The sequence below is a fragment of the Ursus americanus genome, chromosome 29 (genome assembly GCF_024610735.1).
Source record: "Ursus americanus isolate L20-20 chromosome 29, mUrsAme1.1.p, whole genome shotgun sequence".
Classification (NCBI taxonomy): domain Eukaryota; kingdom Metazoa; phylum Chordata; class Mammalia; order Carnivora; family Ursidae; genus Ursus; species Ursus americanus.
The window spans coordinates 32,084,854-32,108,764 of NC_142155.1; the positions used below are offsets into that span (position 1 = coordinate 32,084,854).

At 54.8% G+C, this 23,911-nt stretch overlaps 2 long non-coding RNA genes across 5 annotated transcripts in view; both read left to right on the top strand.

The window, feature by feature from the left end:
* Positions 1 to 418: 418 nt before the first annotated feature.
* On the top strand, positions 419 to 9,441 carry LOC123797280 (uncharacterized). Of its 3 annotated transcripts, XR_015722287.1 has the most exons (4): positions 419 to 2,275; positions 4,014 to 4,293; positions 6,955 to 8,307; positions 9,118 to 9,441. It is a non-coding gene; the product is annotated as an uncharacterized LOC123797280 (long non-coding RNA). The 3 variants fall into 3 exon arrangements; XR_015722286.1 differs by having other exon boundaries at positions 419 to 4,293; XR_006780910.2 differs by having other exon boundaries at positions 419 to 4,293; positions 8,097 to 8,307.
* A 136-nt stretch (positions 9,442 to 9,577) lies between these two features.
* Positions 9,578 to 23,911, top strand: part of LOC148107527 (uncharacterized) — a 31,570-nt gene continuing 17,236 nt past the window's right edge. For both annotated transcript variants that reach the window (XR_015722288.1, XR_015722289.1), the window contains exons 1-2: positions 9,578 to 9,825; positions 10,001 to 10,108. This is a non-coding gene — a long non-coding RNA (uncharacterized LOC148107527). The remainder of the gene's footprint in view (positions 9,826 to 10,000; positions 10,109 to 23,911) is intronic.

Here is a 23,911-nt window from a genome sequence, read left to right on the forward strand (position 1 = left end):
AATACATGCACTTGTTTTGCAAGAACACATACAAATGGTTGGCTGCAGGTGGGGACGAGGAGTGGGAATAAAAACCAGATAAAGACAAAGGGTGTGTGGTGAATTCAGTCGCCTGGGCAGGTGAGGAGGGAGGCCTTGCTGGTCAAACCGACATTTCTGTGCACATCACGACATCTAGTGGGCACGAGGACTCTCGGCTCTCTGATCCCAGAGCCTGTGCTGCGAACATTTCCCAGGACAGCCCGGCAGGGGGTGGGGGCTGGGAGGTGGGGGTCGAGGGGGGTGTGGGAGGATGTTTCCTGGCAGGGCCCCTCAGCAGAGGGGCAGGGACAGGCTGGCTGAGATTTGCTGTGGGCAGGTCCAGGGGTGTGTGTGGGGGATCTGAACTGATGCAGGGGTGGGGAAGCTTCAGACAGGCTTTGCCTTTCGCCAACCACTGAGGCAGGCAGGGGCAGAGGCTGGGGCCCAGACGCTAAATCCCCTCATGCCTACCTCAGTCGTGGCAGGAATCATCTGGCGGGGTCATCATGAAAGCAAAGAGGGAAGAAGATGGGCCTGGGGTCTGTGGGCATGGACAGAAAGCTCTGGGTGGATAGGGTCACTGGCAGCAGGGCCTGGGGCCGTTGGCCAGCAATGGACCATGGACCCAGGCCAGGTGGGGTGGGGCTGTGTGGGAGTGAATCAGGGTAGGTCCTGGGGTGAGATCCTGCAAAAATCCCACGTTATCTACTGTGAAGCTCCTCTGCTCTCCCTAAATACCCACCAGACAGGTTGTGGAGGTCATGTGTGATCAGGGAAGTAGGGGGAGGGGTGGTTACCAGCAGGGCCAGTGATCTCTGCGGTTTGAGGGACTCTACCCTGCTCGACCTCCCTCTGTAATTCGCGACTCCCCACTCCCTTCCTTCTTCTTCCTCTCTTCTCCATCATACTCTGTCCCCTCCATTATGTTAGCTCTCCCTTTCCCCATCCCCAGCCTCTCCTGCCTCTGCACCCGAGTTCTCTTCCTAAAGCACAGAACAGCTTCGCCTGTTCAAGAACCTTCCTTGGCTTCTCATGGCTTGTGAGTCAATTCTGACATCCTCGATAAGCACTCAAGTCCCTCATAATCTGGCCCAACCTGCCTCCTCACACTTGTCTTCCACGCTCTGGAAATGCATTGCTTCTCATCCCCCAAACGGACCATGTGCTCCCAGTCTCCAGCCTCCGCTCAAGCTGTTTTGAATACTCCTTCTCCCCACTCCTCTGCGGGGTAAAGTCCTCCTCATCCTTAAAGGCCCAGTTCAGTTGTTCACACCTCTGCAAAGACTTCCCTGGTGAAATGGCCACCCTCCCGCCCTTGTCATTAAATCAGCTGTCATTAATCCCTTTCCAGCTACTGCATTTTTGGAACAGCCAGCCCAGTGACTTGTTCAGCGGGTAGAAGAGAGAAGTGTGGGTTCTGACAACAGACTGGTAGAGGAATCTCGCTTGGCCGCTCACTAGCTGTGTGACCGTGGGCAAGGTCGTTTACCTCTCTGAGCCTTAGTTTTCTTATCTGCTGAATGCGGGTGAAGCTCTCATTACACAACCCAGATTCCTCACCCCAGTCTGCAAGGCCTTGTCTGACCTGTCTCCGGCCCCTGTCCTGTAGCTCACTGTGCCCCAGCCGTGCAGGCGCCCCCCAGCACCCCACTCTTCATTCTTGAACATACTAAGTCCTTTCTTGCCTCCTAGCCTCCGTACCTGCTGTTCTCTACCGGGAGTGCTCTTCCTTCTCCTCCACCTCATTTCCAGTGTCACCTCCTTAGAGAGGCCCTCTGCCACCATCCCCTAAATCACTGGCTCCACTCTGCTTTGTCCCACCTTCTGTGTATTTTCTTCCAGGGCTTACCCCAATTTAGAATTTCCCTACTTTTTGACTTGGTTGTCAGCTCTTGAGCTCTCGAGGCTGAAGCTTTTGTCCCCGGGATTATGGAAGATGACCAGACTTAGTACGTTAGCCCTGGCCTCCCCTCTTCCACTTGCTCATCGGGGAGCCCCTCAGGGCAGGGAGTATGTCTCTGTCACGATTGTATTCTTAGCACAGAGCACCATGCCTGGCCCAGAGTGGGCCCTTAGTCCGCATTTGCTGTCTGTCTGCCCATCCTTGTTCTTCTCCCTTCTTTTCTCTTCACAGCTTCTCGCAGTCTCCTGATGGCTCTTAGTGCCCGCCAGGCTGAGCCTGGCACCTTCCAGAGTAGGAGTGCTTCCCAGCCAGGCCTCTTACTTTGCTTCCAAGCCAAAACCAGGATTTTCGGTGAGGAGTTTGGGGTACACTCCTGGCTGCAGCATCAGAGGCCTTGACTATGCCCTCAGGGTCACTCCAGGTGGGAGGACAGTGACCTAGAATGGTCTGGTCTAACCGGAGAGACTTGGAGAGGGCCAGGAGGTCCCAGTGATGACCCTGGGCCCCTCCCAGCTAGAAGAACGTGGGCCGTGAATCGCTGAGCATGAGTGGGGTCCACATAGTCTAATGAAGCCTCATTTGGTTCACAAGAAAATTGGTCCCTGAACGTGGCTTGTCCCTTCGTAAGCCGAACTAGGGGTCTGGTAAATGGGAGGTGCTATGGCTCCATGTCAGCCCCTTCCCTGCTGGAGGACAGGCCGCCGGTGCCAGGATGCAGGGGGCAGTCTCTTGGGAAGCAGAGGCTGGCCGGTGAGGATGTGTCAGTCAGCCTGGCATCAGTCTGCTGCTGTGGGGACCAGGGGCTGGGGAGAGCCCCCCTGGGAGGGATGGACCCCAGGGGCCCCGCCGTCCCCCCACCCACTGAGCAAGTGAGGCAGGATTCACCCTCTGCCACAAGAGGGACACTTGAGGGGCAGGTCAGGCAGGGCTGTGCTCCTCAGGTTTGAGGATTTACCAACAAAATTTCAAAAAGTCATTTTTGGGAACTGATGTAAAGGTTGCCGGCATCTTATTTTATCAAATAAGGACATAGGATAATTTAAAAAATTAATTTCTTATTACTACATCCTGAAAAATGAACATTGGGGCGTCTGGGTGGCCCAGTCGGTTAAGCGTCTGGCTTGTGATCTCAGAGTTGTGGGATCGAGCCCTTATTGGGCTCTGTGCTCAGCACGGAGTCTGCTTGTCCCTCTCCCTCTGCTCCTCCCCCCCTCAAATAAATAAACAAAATCGTCTTTAAAAAAATGTAAATTTTAATACAAAGAAAGAATAATCTTTCTCTGGAAAGGTTTTTAAAATTATTATTTTTTTTATTTTTAAAGATTTTTATTTACTTATTTGACAGACAGCCCAAAAGCACAGCCAAGGGGAGCGGCAGAGGGAGCAGGAGAGGGAGAAGTAGGCTCCCTGCTGAGCAGGAAGCACGATGTGGGACCCAATCCCAGGACGCTGGGATCCCGACTGTGGGATGACGACTCTGTAGACAGGTGAAACCACAGTTAGGAGCCAGCTCTTCGGAATTGTTGGCTCAGGTGTTTGGATGTCTGTGTGTGTATAGGAAAATGTTCTGGAAGCAGGGAGCTGCCCAAGTGGTGTGTTTGGAGGGAAAAGACAGTGCTCCCCCATCCCAAATATTTCTTGGATGAATCCAGAAATTCTTTACTTCCCTATATCACTCAGGGAATACTTTATTTCCCTATATCCACTTTCTGTGAATTAACTAGTTTCCTATTTGGTATTTGCAAATATCCCTTGGGCAGGTTTGCCAGGGAGCAAACAAACCCTGGACAAGTGTGGCCGTCTGTGTGTGCGTGTGTGTGTGTGTGTGTGTGTGCGCACGCGCAACCTCTGGGAAGGTGTTTGTCCAGGTGAAACCTGGTCGGGATCCACGTAAGGGCCTGTGTGGGTGAGAAAGGAGAGGGGGAAGAGGGGCAGCCTTTGCTGAGCTCTCACTGTGTGTCAGGCACTGTGCAGGCACTGTGCTTCCTCACGTGCGAACTCACTGACTTCTCCCAGCAACACGGAGAGCTGCTGCTGCTTTTAAAAAATGTATTGTCATTTTTTTTAAAGATGTACTTATTTATTTTAGAGAGAGAACGAGAGAGCGGGGGCAGGCGGCAGAGGGAGAGAGAATCCCAAGCAGACTCCACGCTCAGCGCAGAGCCCGATGCGGGGCTCGATCCCACAACCCTGAGATCGTGACCTGAGCCGAAACCAAGAGTGGGAGGCCCCACTAACTGAGCCACTCAGGTGCCCCGAGAGCTGCTTCTGCTTATCTCCATTTTCCAGATGAGAAAACTGAGGCCCAGAAAGGCACGGTGGACGTCCAAGATCACAGGGCCAGTGGTGGAGCCGGCATATATATCCAGGTCGGTCTGAACTCAAGGCCGGAGCTTTTATTTCTCCAATGGGTCAAGGCACAGGAATGTTTAACATCAACTCGAGTCCCAAATTTGTCAGCATAGCATCCGATAGACGTGTGTTTTATTTGTTCTTTCTGTCCCGAAACCCTGTGGCTAACTCAGTGCGGGCCACCCCCAGGCCCGTGGAGGGAAGGGTCAACTACTGACTACTGATCGGGCCAGGCCCTGCCCTTAAATCCCTTTTTTTTTTTAAACTTAAACCTCCCCATTCCTCCTCCCCCAACCCCTGGCGACCGCCCATTTGCTCTCTGTGTCCATGAATTTGCGTGTCGTGCACATTTCACGCAAGTGGCATCCACAGCACGCGGCCGGCCCTCTGTGAGCGGCTTCTTTGACGCAGCGTGGTGTTTGCAAGGTGCATCTGCCTGGCCGCACGCACCGGTGCGTTGTTCCTGTTTATGGCCGAATAGTATTCTGTCGTATGGATATACCACGTTTCGTTTCTTCGTCTCAGTTGACGGACATTTAGGTGGCTTGCACCTTTTAGCGGTTGTGAATTGTGCTGCTCTGACGTTGTCGTGCAGGTTTCGTCTGGACACCTGTTCTTGATTCTTTGGGTACATATGAGGAGCGGCGTTGCTGGGGTCATATGGCGAGTCTATGTTTAACTTACTGAGGGACCGCCAGACTGTTTCCACAACAGCTGCATCGTTCTCTGCTCTCGGCAGCAGCGTGTGAGGGTTCCAATTTCCCCACCTCCTTGCCAACACTGGTTATTTTCCTTTTTATAGCCATCCTAGTGGGTGTGAAATGGGATCTCATTGTGGTTTTTGATCGCGTTTTCCTAACGACTAATGGCATGAATCATCTTTGCCCTTAACTCTTTGGGGGGGGCTCCAGCAGGCCCCTTGCCCCCTGCATGCCTCAGTTTCCTCGTGCCTAAATTGGGATGCCATCTCGGGTTGTTGTAAGGGTGAAATGGGTGACTCATGCAGAGAGCTTAGCACCCGTGCCAGACATGCAGCAGGGACTCTCAAGACCGTGTCAGGCAGCCCCAGTCCCACCCTTGCTCAGGTAGGGGAGAGGCTGCCTCTCGGGGGACCCTCCTGGCTCAGACCAGCTGGGACTCTGCAGGGTCAGTTAAAGCTGTCGCCCTCTGCCCGGCAGTCCGCGCCTCTCTGCCTCCACCACACTGCACTCCTCAGGGATCTGTGAGCCTTCAGAGGCTGGGCTGCGACTGGTTTCCAGTCAACCGAGAAGATATTTCTGGAGTGTAGCAGATCCCCCGAGGCCCTTTTTCCATGTCTGCGCACCCTCCCTGGCCTCTGTGTGCTTTCCCTTCTGTGGGCTCTCTCTCTACACACTGCACTCAGCTATTGGACCATACTGGAAGTGCCTGGAAGTTTGCACCCCCAAAGAGGCCCTTAACCAACAATTGGGGTGCAGGTGAGAGAGGGCTCAGCTCCCTTGCCTGGCATGGGGAGAACCCCAGAGTCCCCTGCGGGACAGGCAGAAGCCAGCCTCTGCACCCTCGTTGGCCCACCCTGCTTCCCCCAGTCCCTCTTCAGTGTCTGCTGGGAGCACTGCCTTAGGAAACCACTGAGCTGGGAATCCCCATCTCAGGATCCACTTCTGGGGAACTTGACCTAAAACCCGGAGCACCTACTGTGTACCAAGCCCTGTGCAAAATGCTGAGATAGACACTGATAAACAAGATGTGGTTCCTTCCTCCAAGGAGCTCACAGCTTGGTCGGGGCTGGTCCTGATAGCAGTCATAAAGCTAATGGCCAATGTTGCACACCTACTGTGTGCCGGGCACCAGGCTGATGGCTTTACGTACCTTACTTCATCAAAACCCTTCTGGGGCGCCTGGGTGGCTCAGTCGGTTAAGCATCCGACTCTTGATTTCAGCTCAGGTCATGATCTCAGGGTCATGAGATTGAGCCCCCGAGTCAGGCTCCATGCTCAGTGCAGAGTCTGCTTGGGATTCTCTCTCCCTCTCCCTTTGCCCCTCCCCCTGCTTGCTCTCTCTCTAAATGAGTAAAATCTTAAAAAAAACCAAAACCCTGTAACCCTCTGTGCGGGGATGGTATTATCACCACCACTTTACAGGTGAGGAAACTGAGGCCCAGAGGTTAACTAATACATGATCTGGCATTGCACAGCTCGGAAGTGGCAGCACTCACCCGGAGTCCCATGTGTCGGCCCCAGAAGGCCCTTGCTCCTGGAGGACCACTGCACTGTGTGTCATCTCTTTGTAGGGGGCCAAGCTTCAGGGGGAGGGGGAGGGGTGCGCCAGCTGCTCCCGTTCAGTAGAGGACAAAGCTTCTGCTGGGCTGCGCTGTGACTGGTGGCGAGGGTGCTTCACAAGCCATTTGTTACTGATCTTGGTTACCTTTCTGTGACTGATGTTTTTTAAAAAGATTTTATTTATTTATTTGAGAGAGAAAGCAAGAGAGAGAGAGAGAGCAACGAGCGGGTGAGAGGTGAGGGGCAGAGGGAGAAGCAGGCTCTCCACCAAGCAGGGAGTCAGACGTAGGGCTCGATACTGGGACTCTGGGATCATGACCTGAGCCGAAGCCAGACGCTTCACCGACTGAGCCACCCAGCTGTCCCACTATGATTGATTTTTTTTTTTTTTAAAGATTTTATTTATTTATGTGACAGAGAGACAGCCAGCAAGAGAGGGAACACAGCAGGGGGAGTGGGAGAGGAAGAAGCAGGCTCCCAGCGGAAGAGCCTGATGTGGGACTCGATCCCGGATCGCCAGGATCACGCCCTGAGCCGAAGGCAGATGCTTTAACGACTGCGCCCCCCAGGCGCCCCCCACTATGATTGATTTTAAGTAAGAAGAAAAAACAAGTAGATTCAAGCCCATCTCTCTGATACAGTCACTCCCTGCTCACTTACCTTCCACTGTGCTTTTCAGAGCAAGAGACCAGTGGAGGTCCTGCCCCACGGCAGCACAGGCTTGCCCTAGGTGAAGACCCCATCCCATGGGTGGTGGTATAAACGGGGTACCGGCTGCAGTCTTGCCTGGTCTCCACACCATCTGAGCTCCCGGGAGCGGGTGCCTCAGGCTCTCATGGGGGAAGGAGATGTAGCCATTGGCCTGAGCTGCTTTGTCATAGAGGACCCCCGCCCCCTTCCGTCGATAACCACCAGACCCTTGGGAAGGCAGAAGTACCATCTCAGGAGAAGCCATTGCTCTCGGGGCATGTACTGGGGTGGTTAAGAGCACAGACTCAAGGCAGATTGCCTGGGATCAAACCCTAGCTCTGCTGTTTATAAGCTGAGGGACTTGGGAAAAGTTACTTAATCCCTTGATGCCTCAGTTTTCCCATCTGTAAAGTGGGGACAGTAATCACACTGGCCTCTTAGGATTGTTGGGAGAATGAGTTGAGATTATATATATAAGGCAGGCAGGCAGAACTCTGCCTTGCACACAGCAGGAACTATACAAGCGTTGGCTGCTATTACTACTGTCACAAGAGGACTGTCCAGGCCTGGCTATGACTCCTGATCACCCAGAAGGCCCTGATAAAGTCCCTGAATCTGGACATGCTCTCCTAGACAGACGTCCCTGGAACCCTCTGTGTTCCTGGGGATGGTTGGAGTGGGGGCAGGAGGAGAAAGGCTTCTGTCTCCCTCTTTCCCTAGCCCTCCCCTCTCTGGCTTGCATCTCACCCATGCAGGGTCCTGGGGATTTGGGGTCAAAGGCCCTAGCAATGGGACTGAGGGCTGAAGGGGATGGTCCCAGGGACACCACCCTAACTCTGGGCAAGGGCACTCTGTCTATCAACCTATAGGCCTCATAGTGAGCGAGGGAGCAGCCGGCCCAGCGTCATACGTCTGTGGATAAGCCAGCTCTGCCACTACCTGACTGTGTGACCTTCGCCAGCTCCTTCCCCTGGTCCTGGTGACAGAATGAGCATTTATGAAACACTGCCTCATTTGATCCTCAAACTCACCGGTGATTCTGGTCCTCATCATACAGGCATGGAGCAGAGGCCGCAAGAGGTGAGTGACCACAGTAAGAACAGAAAGACGTGGTCAGGGAGGGGCTGGGCCAGCAGAGACCTCTCCCCACCCCCCACAATAACTGGACTCACGGGGCATTTCCTCTGTTCCAGGCATGTGCCGTTAAGGTGAGGAACCTAGGCCACAAGCAGGTAGAGCCAGAAACAGAACTGAGTCTGCTTAGATGTGGCACCAGTGCCTGACCCTCGGGCCTCAGTGACGAAGGCCAGATCCCGGGGCTCCGCTCTTGGTGCCAGGACCATGCCTCTGTCCTACACGTGGCCCCTGGCCAGACAGGCAGGCTGAGAAGATGCAGGAAGGCCTTGGCCACTCAGAGGGCAGGGGGCTGTGTCTCCCCCTATCAGACTGGGGGCTCTCTGAGGTCAGGAACTTGTCCCCTCAAATGATAGACTGTCTTATTGGCAACCTTCTCCTTTTTTAAGTTTCTATCTAGTAGAGAAACTTGAAAACATACGCAGTAGAGAATTAGCGTAATGAGCTACCGTGCACCCGTCCCCAGACTCAGCGGCTCTCAGTTCATGGCCAGTCTGGTTTCCTCAACCCCCTACCCACTCTCCCCTGCCCCCGGCCTGAGAGGATTTTGAAGCACACCTCGGGCTGCATATCGTTTTACAGATTTTTCTGAATGTGCATCTAAAGATAAAGACTCTCCTTCAAGAAAAGGACAAAAATCCCTTAATTATAGAGACTTTTGTGAAGGCGAGGACTCGCTTCTCGTTTCCTCCTTGTATCCAGCTCAGGGGAGCCCCGTTGCCCTGGGTTTGAGGTTCCTTCTGCTTCCATTTCCAGTGTGCGAAAGATGCCCAAGCTGGATGGGCCCGGAGTGGATTGACTTTGGCCCAGACCCTCCTCTGCCAGCGGAAGGCGGGGGCAAGCTCTGCGGGCAGCCCGGCTCTGACCCGCCTGCATGGGCACCTGGCTCCCCCTGCGGCCCGTGTCCAGGACTTTGGGACCGTCGCCCCTTGTGGCCCTCACCTGTAGTTAGTGGGCATCACTGGCCTGTCTCGTGTAAACACCCTTTCCTCCCCTCATAGTATTGGATGTGGCTCTTTCCATTTGTATGATTCCTGCAAATGGGCACTGCCATTTTGAAAAAAAAAATTTTTTTTTTAACTTTGGTGAATGTCATTGTGTTCATTGTGTTATAATCTTCACTCAGTGCTGTTTTAAAAATCTAGCCTTGGTGCTCCAAACTGCTGTTCCATTTCCCATGATGTGCAGCCTCACTATTTTCTGCCCACCCCCCCTCGTGGGAACGAGCTGCGGGCCCCCCCTGCCTGGCCCGCAGGGACCTGGCTGACACTCCCGGGATGCCGTCATGAGTGGTGCTCCTGGGTCACAGGACACCTTGTGTTTCATTTGACAAAGCATGGCCAACCCGAGTCCACAGTGTGCCACCTAGCCTACACCCGCCTGTGCGAAGGGCTCCGGTGTCCCTTTGTCCCCCCCCCGTGCTGGGCTTTATCCAGCCCTCTCATTTTTGCCCATCCATTGGAGGTAAGTGATGTCTGGTGTTTTTCAGCACCGTTTCTCATGTGTGTTTGCTTTTGGGGTCTTGTCTCCTTTCACTGCCCGTTCATGTCTCTTGCCCATTTTGGGGTAGGGTTGCAGTCCTCTTGTTGCTCTGCAGGTGCTTCCCGTATCCTCTGCTCTAGATATTAATCCTTTGCAGGTTCTGACATGGCCAGCATCCGCCATCACTGTCATCTTCAGGCACTTTGAAACCTAACTCCTCTCCCTCCTGCCGGCCGCCCGGCTCCTTTCTGAGTGGATGGCACAGGTGAGGCCCTTCTCACTGTCTTCTGCCCTTTTGGTAAATGCCAGGCATCCGGGACAGGGTACATCCTGCACCAGGAACTTGCTCTTAGCACGGGGCTAGGGCACGGGGGAGGGAGTGACTGGCCAGAACAGGACAGCAGCTGCCCGAGAGCCCTGTCCCTACTTCTCGGGTGCCCTTGCCCCTGACAGGTCTGGGTCCAACTGGTTCCTTCATTCACACTTACCAGCACCAGGTTGGATCATGATGTCGGCCCTTGGCCCTCCAACCCTGCTCCTGGCCTCAAAAACTTCAGCTCAGTGGAGGGAAAAATCATACCCACTGACCACAGAGGTGGCTTGGTGGAAGCCTCAGAGAGAGGGCACTCCGGAACACAACTTGAACTGCTGCCATAGCTGGTCAGGGAGGGCTTCCCAGAGGCGGTGCCTTTGGTCTGGGCTTTGGAGGACGCATGAACATTCTCCAGGCCTCAGCAGGGTCTCAGTTAAAGCCCCAAGTGGGAATAACAGTGGAGCTTTTCATCTTTGTTTCCAGGGAATATGATTTCGAGGTCTTTCCCTTTCATGGAGTTGAGGGGTCTTTGCCCCTGGCTTCTTCTGAACAGGGGCCAGGGTGACTCACAAGGGAAAGGAGGCTGGCTTGGGGGTTAGCAGATCTGCCTTCTCAGAGAGACCTTGGGCAAGTTCCTTTTCCTCTCTGGACCTAGGCCCCCTCATGTGAATGAGGAGGGCCTGGGGGGGACAGAACTCTCCCAGGACCCTTCAGAATGCCCAGAATGATGCCACATGCCAGCAGTGGCTGTCTTACCCTCTTCTTCACCCCCTATACCCTTCAAGGGACAAGGGCATTGAGGGGAGTCTGCCCTGGGTCCACGGCCCCAGGACCTCCCCAGCCTCTCTGCTCTGTAATCCCCCTTTCTACCAGACCCAGGGCAGGCTTGACTTCTTTACAGGGTTTGCTCTCAGAGCCTTTGGGATTTCCCTTGCAACAGCTCCTGTGAGTTGCGCAGGTCCCGTGTGTTAGGCTCTAGGCTCGGTGTTTCACTTCCTTTACTTCTCACAAGTCTGTGAGGTGGGTACTATTATACCCAGGGGCTCAGAGACAGTAAGCCACCTGCCCAAGGTCACCCAGCTTATAAGCGGCAGGACAAGGATTCCATCCCAGCCATGTGCCTGCTCTAGAGTCCATTTCCTCTGCCTCCGCCCCCATGGGTCCACCCTTTCCTAAACTCCAGCTGCCCTGTTAGCATTCCCTGGCCAAGCCCTCTCTATACTTCTCCTTGCTTCCAAACCTTGATCTCACACAGACACCTCCGCCTTTCCCAGGTTCACCCCTACTTTCCCCTCTGCCGTCCCTCACCCTCTGTCGCTTTCGTGCTCGAGCCTCTTTAGCCCTTCGGGGCCTGTCTCTGTTACTCTGTATCTCCCTGGAGTGCCCCTGGGAGCTGGGTGCCTGCACTGAGCCTCAGGGATCCCTGAGGCTCCTCATTGGGCTCCAGCCCTGTAGCACATGCTGGCCCCGAGGATGGGCTTGCGTGGGGCCTCTGGGCCTCACATCCCTCGGGGTCACTCGCTTTCCTGAGGTTGAACAGGCTGAGCCATGGAAGAGGTCACGCTCTAGGGCCCAGCAGGGCTGGAGATCAGGGCCCTGGCAGCCGGCCTGGCACATGCCCGAGGTGGCCAGCTTGAAGGTACGTGCTTGTTCTGCTGGAAGCTGCCGGATTATCAGAGGGGAGTGAATGGGCTGGGACACCCCGTCTCCTAGGACGTGCAGGGACTCACGCCACCTGGGGTGGGAGAGTGTGTGTGTGTGTGTGTGTGTGTGTGTGTGTGTGTGTGTGTGCGCGCGGGCATATGCGTACATGCTAGCTGTGCTCACTCCTGCTGCAGACCTGGCCCCAAAGGAGGGGTGGTGGGAGTTCTGGGTCCAACACTTGACTCCCCTGCATCTAACAAATGCGGCAGAGTGTCTGGGGCCCAGCAGGCCTCTGACTCATCTGCACTATTATTTTTATAGCTAGGAGCCTAAATCACATTTTCTTCTCCCCTGGGCAAAGCCTGTCTCCCACATTTGAACCCCAGCTGGTGGCGGGCTAGGAGTGGGGGCGCGAAGTGGGCTGGAAGCACGGCTACCCAGGCTGTGTCCCGAAGCCACCCATCTCCCAGCTGCATAGGCATTCCGCCCCTGGGCCTCGGCTGCTGCAAATGAGCAGGGCCAACACCACCGGGGACGGTAGCTTGGAGTCCGCAATGAACAGTGGGGTGTGTCCGTGGTGTGTAAGTGCCACCACGCAACATAAACGTGCGGTGATGTTCCTGGTCGGGATCTTTTTCTTCCACTTAGCACTGTGCTAGGCCCGGGAAGGGTGATCGGCACCCACCCCCCAACTCTTTGTTAAGGCCTTAGCCCAGATGCTTGAGAATGGTTTGGGTTGCCTCTTGGCCTCGGAGCCATGCAAGGCGGTCGGATGAGGAGCAGCGGGTGAAGGAATGAGTGAAGGAATACATGAAGGGACCTCCATGTCCACAGGTGTTGAGACAGAGGCTACCCCACGCCTGCAAGGTCATGACCGGCCAGACCAGATGACCTTGGAGGTGACTTTCCACTCAGGTCCTTTCCAGGTACTGTGACTGGAGCTGAGTTTGCCCCCTTTCTAAGAGACCCTTGCTCCCGAGCCTCCCGGTGGCTGGTGCCGGGCTGCACACAGGACCTTGTGCCCACACACTCCTGCTCTCAGGGGCTCTTGGGGGAGCCTGCAGCTAGCAGAACAGAGGCATATGTAGGACCTCTGATGGGCCGGGGGGAGACAGGAGAGGGGAGGACATCCTTTGCAAGGTCAGAGCTGGGTGTGTGTGTTGGCACAGCCAGCCCTTTGTGGGGCAGCCTGGAAGGCTTCCTGGAGCAATCCGTTTTGAATCTCAATGTGGGAGCCGGTGGGCTGGCCCCTGGTCCCAGCCATCACTGGCTTGTGGACTGGTATGTACCTGCCCCCTGCTTGCCCAGCCATGCCCAGCCCAGGACCCTGGCGGGCAGGGGGGAGGGGTGCCCAGCTGTGGGGGCAGAGGGTGGGGGCAGGCTTCAGTTCTTGCCCACTCACTTGGGTAGTCTCTTGGGAAGCTGGAGCTTGTAGGTGTGGTTCTGATGCCATGTGACTTGGCCCGTTCTAATCTCTTAGACCCCATTTCCTCTCCTGCAAATGCATGGTTAGCAGAGGTGGTCACCCAGGCCCCCTGGGACTCTGGGTGGGAGTCTGTTGGGAACGACCCGGCAGGCCCAGCCGAAGACCTTGTGTCCTGGAGTGAGCTGGGGGTGGGGGAGACTTCTCTTTGTAACTGCCACTTCCTGGAGGGCCAGGAAGTTTGGGGGCTGGGAAGTACCCCCAGCAAAGTTCATTCTCTGGCATCTGCCCCCTCCGCCTCCCTATCCTTCTGCCACATTTTGTCCCCTCAGTGTTACATTCCACAGAGGAAAGTGATCCTGCACTCAAGGCCTGAGGATTATGGGTCAGAGAGAAGCCGGTGTTGCCCTGGGAACACTCTTTCCCACAGGTACCCTCCTCCCCCCACCAAACGCTGGGTTTGGGGTTGATCCCGGCACACCCCAGCCTGAAGGAGCAGCAGGGCATCTGGGGTTAGGGGGCTGGTCAGCCTTTTTCTCCCTCCCTGGGGGGGTCAGTGACCCAGGGTGGGGGTGAACTGGGTTGAGCTTCTAGTGGGCCCTCCCAGGAGGTGGCTAGGGGCTAGGTCCTGGGGTCTCCACGTGCCTGGGCTCCCCTGCCCCCTCACTTCTGCCCTGACACCCCTCCCAGGCTGAAGCCCCCCTATCCCTACTAAGCTGGGGATTTCCGCCGGCTGAGCCAACCGCCTGACCCTAATTATGGCGCCTTCATCCTGTTGGGGTTAAGCTCCCAGTGGCCTTCACTGCCCCCACCACAGAGGCGAGGCCTGGGGTCAGAGATGCAGGAGGCTCAAGCCTGGTGGGCCCCCTCTGGGAAGAGCTGATGGCCAGTCTTCTCCCTGGGGGCCTCAGAGGGTGAGTCCGCGGCTTGTCCTGGGGGGCCGGGTGGACAAGTTAAGATGTTCTGAGAATGCTGGGGAAGGAAGGCGTGGTTTCTCTGGAGAGCCCTCAGGACAGGGCGGGGAGGGTGGGTATAGGCCTGGGGAGCTGACCTCTGGAAAGCAGAGAAGTCTGAAGATGGGAAAGTCCCAGACGCCCCATTTGCAACCCTGGCTCCATCTAGAATCACCTAGAAAGATTTTTTAAAATGCCCATACTTCAGCCCCACTCCTCCTAACATTGATTTCATCAGCTAGGGCTGGGGCAAGCATTGATATTTAAAAAATTCTCCCCAGGTGATTCTCTTGTAGAGCCAGTTTGAGAAGGCCCTTGAGGGAGGTCACTCCACTCGTTGGGCAAGGCTGGGTTGGAACTTGGCATTTCTAACTCTCTGGGAAGCCACTTCCTCTTGGCCTCCCCTGTCACCTGGAGGCTTATTGGCTGTCCCATTCATTTCATCATTTAGGTTCTTAGGAGCTGTGTGACCCTGAGCGAGTTGCTTAACTTTGCTGTGCCTGCTTTCTCTGCTGCGGTCAGAGGCCCTAGGCGATAAGAATTGAATGAGATGGTGCCTGTAAGGCCCCAGCAGCCCTTGAGCCAAGAGGAACTGTCATCCTTCTGCCTTCTGCCCACAACCAGGGCAGGGTCTGGGCAGAGGCCTCCTTGATCATCCCGCCCATCAGGAAGGTCCAAGTGTCAGAGGTCTCTCAGGTGGAGTGGGGAGTGGCTGTCTGGAGGTTCCCTGGGCCCTGAAAGGGAGGTGTGAGGTGGAGGGAAAGTGCTGGAAAGAATGGCTCCCTCACCCACCAGACCTCACGCTTTTCCTCTTGGAGGGTGTCGCCGGATTGGGGCCTGCAGCTATAGGAATGGCCGCCAGGTGTCACCCTCAGCTCATGCTTGAAGTGAAGGCAGCGCAGAAGAGAAAGAGGAGCTGGGTGGAGATCAGGAGGAGGACACCCCCCTTCCCCCCAGGGAGTGGGTGAGCTTGGAGAGGGCCCGGGATGGTGGGACGGCTGTTAATTTCTACAGAAAGGTGTTGTGTAAAGGTTCATTTGTCTGCCTTCAGAATTCTCCTTCCCATGCTGACAGCAAATCCCAATTCAACAGGTTTTTCATGGGGCACCTGCTGCACACAGAGTAAGAATTTTACTGAACACCTACTATGTGCAGACCCCATACACAGTTGGCCATTCGATATTCACAGCAACCCTTATAGTTAGTATGATTATTAGTCCCATGTTACAGATAAGGAAACCGAGGCTCATACTATGTGTTGGGCCCAAGGTCACCCAGCTGGACAAGGTTTGAGGCCTGTCTGGAGCCTAAATTCTTTCTCCTACACCAGGTTAACTTGCAGAGAGTTCTAGGATAGGAAACCTGCAGCAGGCTTCCCATCGGGTTGGGAGAGGATGTGGCAGGTGGCCTTGATGTCTTGGCTCTTCATCAGGAGCCAGTAAGGAGCTCAGACAGGCTATGCTGCCAGCAGGCAGAGGAAGGAGCCATGCTCACTGGGGTGTCTGGAAGCGGGATTTGGATTCATTCTGGGTGCTGGGCATGCTTGGGCTGCAGACAAAGCAGCAACTAGACGTACTCTCCATCTGCCCATGTGCTTCTCTCAGCAAACTCTCCACCCAGAGTATTTCAGTTTGCTTTTTCTTTTTAAAAGATTTTATTATCTATTTTAGAGACAGCGAGAGAGACCAAGTGTGAGCTGGGGGGAGGGGCAGAGAGGGAGAGAGAATCTGAAGCAGACTCCATGCTGAGCGTGGAGCCCGACACGGGGCTCGATCCCACAAACTTGAAATCATGAGCTGAAACCAAGAGTCGGACACTTAACCGACCGAGCCACCTAGGCGCCCCTCTTTCAGTTTTCCTACCTGTCAACTCTAGGGGCACACTTTGTTCATTCAATACCCTGTTGTTGCCTCCTGCCCCCTGCTGGGCTCCATACTGACCACTTCCAGGACGGATACTAAGAGAGACAAGACAAGTCATCCCCCACCTGCAGCTGCCCCACCTGCAGCCTAGACCAGTGGTCTCCAAAGAGTTTTTGATCATGCCTCCTAACAATTAAAAAAATTATGGAGTATGCACTAGTAATATAAGCACATTTTTATATTGTTTACCTTATAAACCACACTCACACTAAATGAAAAGTTGAGATTTAAAAAAACAGATGTCCTATTATTTTTCTCCTGTACCTCTGTCCTCATACACACACAGCACTTTAGACCTAACTGTTCCAGGAGATGAGAGGGTAGAGTTGGCCCAACCCCACTCAGTATGAATATGTGGTCAGTGTTCCAGAACATCCTTGCCCACCCCTTCATGCCCTAGCAATGGATGGGAGAAGCTTCAGGGACAGCAGGTGGGAGTGTGGGCAGACAGGAAGCCATGTCTGGGGAGGGATCCAGATAATCCAGGCAAGAAGCAGGTTTTTATTTTAAATCCTGACGCTGAAAATTTTGTATGGCTTTTCACACTGTCCCAGGGCATAGAGAGCCAGGACAACGTGTCCCAAGTAGTCTCTGATTTCATGTACTTTAGGTGGTTCTGTTCCATTTCCAACAGTTTAAGCCCTCCCCCTCCCCCCCCGAGGTTGGGGAACATTCCCCCTACTATACCCACTTGGGACAGGAAGGAGAGAGCCCATCTGGGGAGGCACTTAGGGGCTGCCCTCTCTCGGGCTTCATCCTCCACTGCCCCTTCCGGGTTGGAGGCCCCTGCGTCCCCCTTGCCTGGGCAAATCCCCATGTAGAGCCCAACACTTGGGGACCCCCGTGAATATGGGTTGTAGGAGAAGTGAGGCAAGAGGCTGCATTTGGGGTACAGAAGGGAGCCCCTCTATAAGGCCCCCTTACTCAGAGAAGTCTTAAGAGAAGCCCCTTCCCTCCAACCCTGGTGCTGGAGAAGGACCAAATGGCCTGTGAAGGCATCTGTCTGCCCCTGAGGGCGGCTGCCAGGGGGGCAGCCATTATGGCTAGCCTGGTGTGGGTGCCTTTGTGAGCAGTGGCTGGGTGACTGCTTCTGCAGTCACTGGGCGCTTGTTCTGTGGGGTGAGGGGTGTGGGGGTGGGGGCACGTACGTGAGGCTGGGCACGAACAGCCTCACCTACCAACCGTACTCCTGCCAGGTACAACCAGCTACTGCGGCTGCCCGCCATCCGCCTCCTCCCTTCCCTGGGCATGGCCAAGCCGGGGGGCAAATGACTTGGCGGGTACCTCCCCTCGTTTGGACCCACTGGTGCAGGGCGGGCTCACCTAGGGCAGAGGCAGGACTCCCAGCTAGGTGGGTGCTCTGCCAACAGGAGGAGGGGGGGTGGTAATGAGGCAAGGGAGGGGGCTCAGGGCAGAGATAGGCCCCTTCCCCTCTCCCAGACTGGATGGGTAGAGCAGGGCAGAGGGGGCTGAAGGAAGGGGGAGTTTCTCTGCTTAGGGCCCAGGAAATGATTTCGATGCAAATGAGATGCAAACTCCTTAATGAGTTTGCAATTAGGAGAGGAGGCTGCCAGGCCCGGGCAGTGCCTGCGGGTTTTATGAATGGGCCTGCGTGGGGTGGGGGTGGCGGCGCGCCGGCCCGCCCCCACATTTCCCTGCCGCTGCAGCCGCGACATGCCGCGCCGCACGTTGCTGCCTCCCGGCCCCGCCGCGACCTGGCCCGCCACCAGCGGGTCAGCTGCTTCAGACGGGGCGCAGGAGGCTGTCGGCCAGAGTCCCCGCCACGCCGCCGGCCCGCCGGCGACACGCCCCCTGGGGCCCGGCGCGGGGGGGGGGGGGGGACTCTCTCTGGCGCCCCTTCTCCTGGTTGGTTATTGGAATGGATTCCTGAAGCAGGAGACAGTGAAGTTAGCCTTCCGGCCTTGTTGCCCTTAGGGTGGGCGGCCCTGGGAAGTCGCTGGCCACAGGAGGGGGGTGCACCCCTAACTTGGGAGGGCAATGACCTTGGGAGGGATAGAAGTATAGGGGAGAGGAGAGGAACCAGTTCCATTTCCAGAACCCCCTTGTCCTCATGTCTGTTCCCACCTGCCTCACCTCAAAAGGCCTGTTCCCACCACCCCAGGGCACCTGCTTTTTTCTGCAGTGCCAACTTAGGTCTGCTCTGGGCCTTGCTCGGACCTGGGGCCAAAGAGTGGGTCTCCTGGGTGGGTGGTCAGCTCTATTCAGAAAGGGATTCAGCAGAGTTTGAGAGTTTGAGCCCTATTAGGCCACAGACCCCTCCCCTCCCCCACTGCTTTCAGAGTAAATTAACTAATTACCTCCAATTAAAGCGCCATGCTCTCTGTTCCCTCCCAGGCTTCAATCCCCGCCCCTGGGAGTCCTCCTCACCCTGGCTGGGTCTGGAAGGGGGCCTGGCCATTAAGGTGGAAGCAGTGAATCAGTGAGAGGAGCAGGGGAAGGGAAGGGAGGGGGAAGCCGACAGAGCCATTTACTTTTTGGGAGTGGTCCAGGCAGCCAGGTCCTCTGCCTTCCTAGGGGTCTGGGCACGTAGGCCCTGTGAAGGTTGGAAGCAGGGGCCGCCTTTGGAGGGAAGAACTGGGCCTGCGCAGATGCCAAGGCCCTGGGGTAACCTTCCTCAGAAAAAGCAACTTCAGGGGCAGGTTCTAGGAGCTGCCAGTTCTTGGTGGCACCTGTTGCCTCCCTCACCCAACACACCTGGAGAGACTCCAGATGCCCAGGGGTCCATCCGGTCTCTCCTCCCTCTAGCCCCAGCTCCTCTGGCTTACAGCAGTGAGAACACACCTTAGTCTTTTCCTCCTGCCTCTTTGTGGCCCAGAAACACAGGCCCTAGCACTAACATGGTCTGCACCACCCTGACACAGCCCTGACAACCCCCTTCCCCTTGCCCCACGTGTGAGACGTGATGAGGAGGATGCCTGGCAGCCAGAGGCAGAGAGATGGGTTGTTGACCTGGGTCTCACCTCTTGGGGAGCTGGCCTTTCCCGAGACAGGCAGTACCACACCAGGCTGTGACTCAGGCCCCTACGCCACCTTGAGCCCCACCATGCCACGGATGTGGACTTGGGCCATCCTTGTATAGGGAAAGGGGGTGGGGTGGAGACATTTGTCAATTGCAGACTTCTTTCTGGCTTCGCCTCTCCCAACCCTGGCAGGGCACTGCGGCCATCAGAGTGAGTGGATGTGTGAGCCATCCAGGGCAGGGGCAGGGCTCCACACACAGAAAAGTCTGCCCCTGGTGTGTCCTGAGCAGCCCCTCTACCAGCTTGACTTCCCCTCCTTTGTCTACTGAGGACAACTCCAGCAAGGCTCCAGCATGCCTCCCTTCTTTGTGGCCAGTGTGCCACTCTCAACTGGCTCCTGGTTTTCAGTTGTTTCTGTGACTCTTGTTCCCTTCTCCAGAACCTCCGTGAGGGGATCTGCAGGACTCTGTTCTTTTCTGTACTTCTCAGTGGCCAGCAGAGGGCGCCCCCCAAAGACAGAGGCACCAGGGAAGGAACAGACATTCTGCTTCCCTGGATCCAGGCACTGTGCAAAGTCCAGGCTTGGTTTGTGTAAAATGAAACTGACCCAGGATGCCTTCCTCCCTGGGATCTAGACTTAACCTGTCGGCAGAGTGCTAGAGGTTAGACTACAGGTTGAACCCAGTGGCTGCCTTGGAGATGAACCCAGGTGGTCTTGGGCAGGAAGGCAAGGATGAGGGAGCCACCCCCTCCCAGCAGCCTTAATGGGGAAGGGGCACTGGAGATCGTTGGCTTTCCTTCCCTCACCCTGGGAGAAGGGGTGGGAGGGGCTGCAGAAAATAGCTGTTGTCGCATCCCGTGGGAAGGGCTGCTGTGGATATCAGGGCCACATCTGGATTCCTGGCAGGATGGGGAGCTGGTCAGTTTGAGTCCCTCCAGGGATGTAAGGTCCACCCCTTGGTGTCCTCTCACCATTACATTTCTGGGGAGGTCTTTACAACAGGTGTATAGGGCACAGACTGGTAATAGGGGTGAATTCATGTCAGTCTAGGAGGGGCCCTCCGGGCACTCAATTCCTGAGGATGTGGCCCTAGGGCCCTGGGCGGCAGCCGGCTCTTCTGGGCCATCAGACCTTTCTTCTATCCTGTCCGAGTGTGCATGGTGAGGTGCTGGCGTTCCCCTTTTGGAAATGCTGGGAAATAGGCTCTGTGTCCATCCTGAACATTCCACTTCTTCCAGGGACATAACAGAGAGGGGAAGGGGAGTGGGGCTACAGTATATTTTAGGTACCCCACCCCAGGAAAGGTGGAGGGGGGACGGGCTTGCTGTTGGGTCATCTCACACAAAAGCCTGGGAATGTGACTGGGAAGGGAAAAAGGGAGCCAGGACACCGGGAGCTATTCTCTCTTGGGTCTGGGGTTTGGGGAAGGGACAACACGGAGAAAAACCCGGTCGGCTAGGTTCCAGGACACCCGGGCACGGAGCAGGGAGATGGCCGTAATGGTCTAGCAGGAGCGAGCGATGACGAAGTAGGGAAGTCAAGTGGGGAGCGTTGCGCCCACCCGGGCTCCCCTCAAGCCCGTCTCCCCCAGCTCTCCCCAACCCGGCCCGCCGCGGCCCCTCCTCCAGACCTGGGCGCCGCCTCCCCCTCCCCTCCTCCTCCCCCTCCCACCCGGCGCTGCAGCTGCTGCCGACGGACCATTCTGCACGTAGCGAATGGAGGAGACGCACAAGGGAGGCCTCAAGTGCGCGCGCGCGCGGGGGCCGGAGCCGCGCGGGCGGGGGAGCGGCTGCGAGCGCGCGTGCGCGTGCGGCGCCGGTCCTGAGCGCGCGCGCGCCAAGCTCCGGAGCGCGCGGCTCCTCTGCGCGCAGAGGTTAGGGATGCTCGGGGGTGGGGCCTGACCCCCCGCCGCTCCAGGCCCTCCGAGGGCGCTCTGTCCCCAGTCCAGGGAACCCCATCTTTACCCAGGCCCCTTTTCATCTTCCACCCCAATAGTACGGTCCTTTGCGCGTAGTAGGCGCTTCATGATGACTGGGTGCTGGAATGACTCGATTTGCTGCCCATCCTCATCCTCTGGGTCACTGCTCTACAGTCGGCTGGGTCCTGGGCTGGGGGTGGAGGGGTGGTGCTAAAGGGCTGAAAACTCTGGTTCCTTGGGGACTAGATTCATGAGCCTGTAGTCCCACCTTTGCCCCAGTACCTTTCAGCCTGGAGGACCTCACCCTCCCACTTCTCTGTACCTGAATCCAGGGCAGGCCCTTAAGGCCTCTAGAGGGCCTTCAAAAACGGCTGTCAAGGAAAAACAAATGAATGCCTTGACCTCTATTTTTCTGAGATGGGGAACTCCCAAGGGTGTGCCTTTCCCTGTCACTTCCTCCCACTGTATGTCACCTGCACAACTCCCACTCCCTGGGGTGTCCAGGATGGGACTGTGCTCAGCCCACACTGCTTGGCAAAGGTGTGGTATGGTGAACACAGAGTGTGTGTCCTGACATCACCTGTGAGTGCAGGGAGGCCATGCCAGGCTGTGGCAGGCAGTGCTCATCTTGGAAGTGTCTGCTGAGTCCCAGGGGCACCCTCCCCACTTCCTGAGCCCCTGATCTCAAGGGGCTGGTAAGTGGGTAGCCTGGAAGCTGCCCTTTCCTTGCCTAGTATCCTTACTCCACCCTCCCTGCCACTCAGAGGCATGGGATGAGGCCTCTCCAGGCTGTGCAGGCTTTGGGCCAGGCAGGTGCAAGGTCCTGTGAAGGGGTGTTGAATAGGATTGGTTCCGTTTTGGACCTCCTGTCGCTGTGGTGGGAATGAGTAGAAGGGGACTGGTTAGTGGCATGTGGGGATGAAGGTGGCTGAGGGTTCTTTGTCACACATGTTAACTTGAACTTGCCCAAGTTTGATCTCCGTGAGCCACAGCTTCCCGTTGAATGGGAATCCAGCATTCATTTAGTGGGGTAGTTGAGTATTAAAGCGTAGTCTGCATCTAACGTGCCTCACGTGTTGGAGACATGCTCAGTGAGAGCTAAATCTTCTTCTTATTATTGTGTGCAAACTGGCTGAAAGGCTGGGGACATTTCCCTCAGCTGCATTTCCATGGATGGAGTGAATTCAAATCCCAGAGCTGGCAGCTCCTTGGAATTTAGAGGTGGGTTTTCAGAAAACTATAGCGGAACCAGTAATATGTCATACTTCTGTCATCATCCAAGAATGAACCATTTCACATGAGTTTTCCAAACATTAATATCTGAGACCTTAAAAAGATATTTTGGATGGAACTCACTAGTGGGTATTACACACTTTCCTGCCTTCTTAATCAGAGGGTACAGAACATGTGAGTCTTTATGACTCAAAGTTGTGGTTACAAGTGTCCATCACTATCCTGATTGTAATACAGTGAAAATCCAAGGTCTTGTTTGGCCTCACACTAAAGGCCCTTTCCATGATGGCTACTTTTCATAGTTCTTGTGTCTGCTTTTTAGAATTCTTCGTCACTTCATCAGCTCTCTTCCTATTAGCTGTCACTTCCACTCCCATCACTTTGTCTGCCTGCAGACGATCACCCCACCTCATTCTTAACTTGTTTCTATTCTGCTCTGGGCTGAGAAATCAGAAAATCACATCTGTTAGAAGATGAGAAAAACAACACGATCTTTTGAACTCGACAAATTATATTAAAATTCATCTGGAAAAGTAAACATGCAAAAAGAGCTTGGAAAATTCTGAAAAAGAGACATTATAAGGGGCGACTAGTGTTACTAAAATGTTGTATAAAGCTCCAGTAATAAAACAGTTGGGTACTGGCACGAGAACAGACAGCCAGATCAAAGGAACAGAATAGAGTCCAGACACACACCCGTGAACAAGTGGAAATTGAATATATGATAAAGGAACATTTTAGATCAGAGAAAAAAAAGATGAATTATAATCCATTTGGACAACTGGCTAGCTGTTTAGGAAAAAAAGCACAGTTCTCTACTTTATTCATTATTCTGAAATAAGTCCCAGATGGACCAAATATTTAAATGTAAAAAGGAAATCGTAAAATTACTAGAAGACAATATTCAACACAACTTTTTAAAAAATATATTTTTGGATTGAGGAAGGTATGACACTAAATATAGGAGTTGCAAAGGGAAAGACTTAAAGAAATGGCTCCATAAAAATATAATATCTTAAAGTCAAAGGCAAATAAACCAGAAAAAATGTTTTCAATATATATGACAGATGAGTTCATACAGTCAATAAGGCTAAGAAAAGCAAATAGAAAAATGGGCAAAGCACATGAACAGAAAAGGGAAGACTAATAGCCAAGAACCAGGTGAAAATGTCCACCCTCTGTCAAAATACAAAAAATCAAAATTAAGGAACAGTGAGATTCTCTTTTTCCCAGTGTGACCGTGGACACAGCTATCCTACAAACTGGTGGGAAGGCAATAGCACTTGCAAAGGGGGTTAGCCATACACATGAGAAGAATTCATTCACAAACCATTGGCTTAGGGGTTCCATAGCTAGGGATTTATCAGATACGCTGTCACAAAAGTCACAAGTGTTCCAAGTATATGTACAACGGTGTTCATTGCAATATTATTTCCAGATCTGGAAAACTGGAGGCAATGTCAAGCCCATCAGTAAGGCACTGTTACGGGGCATTCAAACACCAGAGTGATAGGCAGTGGTTAAAATGAGGTGCAGGGGGGCCGGTCTGGCTCGGTTGGTAGAGCATGCGACTCTTGATCTCAGGGCTGTAAATGCGAGCCCCTACATTGGGTGTAGAGATTACTTAAAAATAAAGTCTTTAAAAAAAAAATAAAAAGTGAGGTCCAGATTTAAGTGTCG